Source organism: Suncus etruscus, chromosome 5, assembly GCF_024139225.1.
Source record: "Suncus etruscus isolate mSunEtr1 chromosome 5, mSunEtr1.pri.cur, whole genome shotgun sequence".
In the NCBI taxonomy this organism is placed as follows: domain Eukaryota; kingdom Metazoa; phylum Chordata; class Mammalia; order Eulipotyphla; family Soricidae; genus Suncus; species Suncus etruscus.
Window position 1 is genome coordinate 283,979 of NC_064852.1, and position 3,004 is coordinate 286,982.

The following is a 3,004-nucleotide window of genomic DNA, read 5'->3' on the forward strand; positions in this document are numbered from 1 at the left end:
CAAGGGAGGTGGAAGCTTGCATCACCTCCATCCCAGGCCCAGGCCCAAAACTGAAACTTTGTTACAATAAACAAAAACCTCAGCCTCCTCAAAGACTGTATTGAAAGTGGACTGATTTTCTGAGAACAACCTTCGGCTTGAATTTGGATTTCGACTTTGGAAATTTCGGACTGGACTTTTAAAATTCTGAACATCCAGATGTGCCCTGCAAAGAAGCAGCAGCCAAAACTATCAACAGAAAATGCCCGTTCTGCAGGCAGCTACAATCAGCAGAGAACGTGCATCCTGCAGCAAAGAAGCTGCGAAAAGCTCCTATCAGCCCAGAAGCACAACGCCTGGGGCTCTGCTTTGCTCAGCTCTGCTCCAGAAAAGCGGCAAGCCTGGAATCCGCCCTCCAGATCACAAAGGTGAAACAGCACAATCGAACCGGCTGCGAACCTGCAACCACAAGGTCAATAGCAGCGCGAGTAAACCATCTGCGGGGCCTGGGACTATGGAAGGAAGCCACGTGGTGAGATCAGCGTGGGACACACCAGCATCTGGACTTATGGTTTTAGGTGTAGGGACTAAGCGGGTAGTCATATATTTTACTCATAGTTGGTGATGGGATAAGTTTTAGTTAGTGGTTTAAAAAAAAAGGAAGTAATAACAGTTTAGCCCATTTAAAGATCTAATTTCTAACTGCCTGCATCTTTGTCTTAATTAAGTCATTTTCTTTATAATTTAAATGTGTTGTTTTCCATAGTTAATATTTTCGATTGCAAAATGTTTTACTGTGTGTATTTTAATGTACTTATCCTGTTTTTAAAATGTATGTTATGCATTTATGCTGTAGTACTTGTGTGTAGGGTAGGTTAATAGGAACAGAAAGTTCCCCCAATATAGTTTAAAAGTATAGGAACATGAAAGTTCCGGAATAGTGCTTGGTAGAAAAGCATTAAGAGAATATTAAGTTACAGGTGCTGGGGCCGGGCGGTGGCGCAAGAGGTAAGGTGCCTGCCTTACCTGCGCTAGCCTTGGACAGGACCGCGGTTCGATCCCCCGGCATCCCATATGGTCCCCCAAGCCAGGAGCGACTTCTGAGCACATAGCCAGGAGTAACCCCTGAGCGTCACTGGGTGTAGCCTAAAAGCCAAAAAAAAAAAGTTACAGGTGTATAGTATATTTTGCAGAAATGTTATGTTTTTGAAAAGGGCCGATATGTTAATTTTCACTTTATTACGTTGTTGTATAAAAATATTAACCCACCTTTGGCTAAAGGTGGAGTCAGAATTACAAAAGGGTCTTTATATTTCAGAGAAGGGGAAGATGTAACTCCACCCTGGATTTAGGTGTACCCACCTGAGACCCGCGCTTTTCTGGGAGGGGTCTTGGGAACTGGATGTTAGGTGTGACCTTACCTGCAAGACCCCTCCCATTCCAGGGAGTGGTCTGGAAGGTTATATAAAGCCTTTGACCCTGGGGATTAGGGTCTTTGCCCTTTTGGCCTTTGGCGGGCTCTCCCCTTCTGGTCTTTGGCTGGCATGGAGCCCAAAGGGAAGATGGACGAAAGGAGTTAAGATGCAGGGCCAAGAATAACTAGTGCTTGAAAGGTTATGATGTAGGCCACACACATGTGATGGATAGGGTATGAATAAAGCTGATGCTTCCTGATGCCTGCCTGTGAGTGAGTTCAATACCCCTCGCTTTCCTGGACCCCAGACCCGCCGGTTGATTGGGGATGAAGTCACGTGGCCGGGGCCTAAGTACAAAGGCCTCCATCCTTCACCATCCATCGCCATCCAGCTCCTTCTCAATCCACCACTATCATTAATTATTTAATACAACAGCAGTGTTCACCCCCAAGTCAACTGATTGCAAAGCATCTGCCCTATCTGCTCTACTAATGTTCCTACCCTTCATTTATACTTTCATGTTGGAACGTGCACTGGAGCTGCCCAGAAAATCAGAACCACTTGTAAATATGTGCTGGTCTCATTAAAAGTTTGAGAACTGCTTATGTATACTTAGAAAACTTCAACATGTCTGCAGTTTTGAAAAATGACTTTGTCTTTAAGGAAAATAAAGAAATGAATTTCAGTGTTGAGTTTTAATTTCAATTATGTCAAAAATAAAACATGTAAGATGTCCTATAAGATGTCAGATAAGATATAACCAGATATGTGTGATCTGTGAGCTAGGAGCAGCTGCAGTCTGAGGTGTACACTCACAGGAGCAATTGCTGTGCTGAGTGCCTCAAGAGATACTTCCCCCAATCTGTCTCCACTGAGCATCTGTGTCCTGAGAAAAGAACTGGTCCCCACAAATAGTGATCAGTAGTAGCAGAGATAAAAGAAATAGAAAAAAGTAGTAGCAGAGACTATATAATGTAAAACTCTGATCTTTTTTGTTATTGTTGTTTGCATATTCCTGTACTGGATTTCTACCATTAGACAAGGAAAAAATAAATATGACACTTTGAAAGTTGAAAGTTTTTGAAAGCATCACTTGTCCTAGGTTCAGTGCAAAGACCAAGACCACCAACCACAGAAGATGGATTAAAATGACACCGAGGAAACAGAACTTCTAGAACCACAAAGACTGACTTCATCATAAGTCCCACCCCTGGACCTGTGCAGATACTGAGATCTCTAGATACAGAGGTCTGATTTTATCACCCAGGATGGAGCAGAAGTCTTCCAAACACCACGAAAGCACCACCTGGAGAGTAAATGATCCTGAACAGAGTCTATAGTTAATCCCATGACAATATACTCCAAGGGTGGAGAAACCCCATATCTCTTAGGCCAAGTGAAATCCTTTTCGAATGACCCCAATATTTACTGTGCCAGGGCAGGAGGGAAAAAACAAATACAAAAAGCACAAAATCTTGGTTATTTTTTATATAAATATATATTACCTTTATTTATTATTGTTATTATTATTATTTTTGATTTATTTATCTATTTTGGTCGATTTTTCTGTTTGGGTGCGATTATTGAAAGTGTTGTCCCCAATTACATTT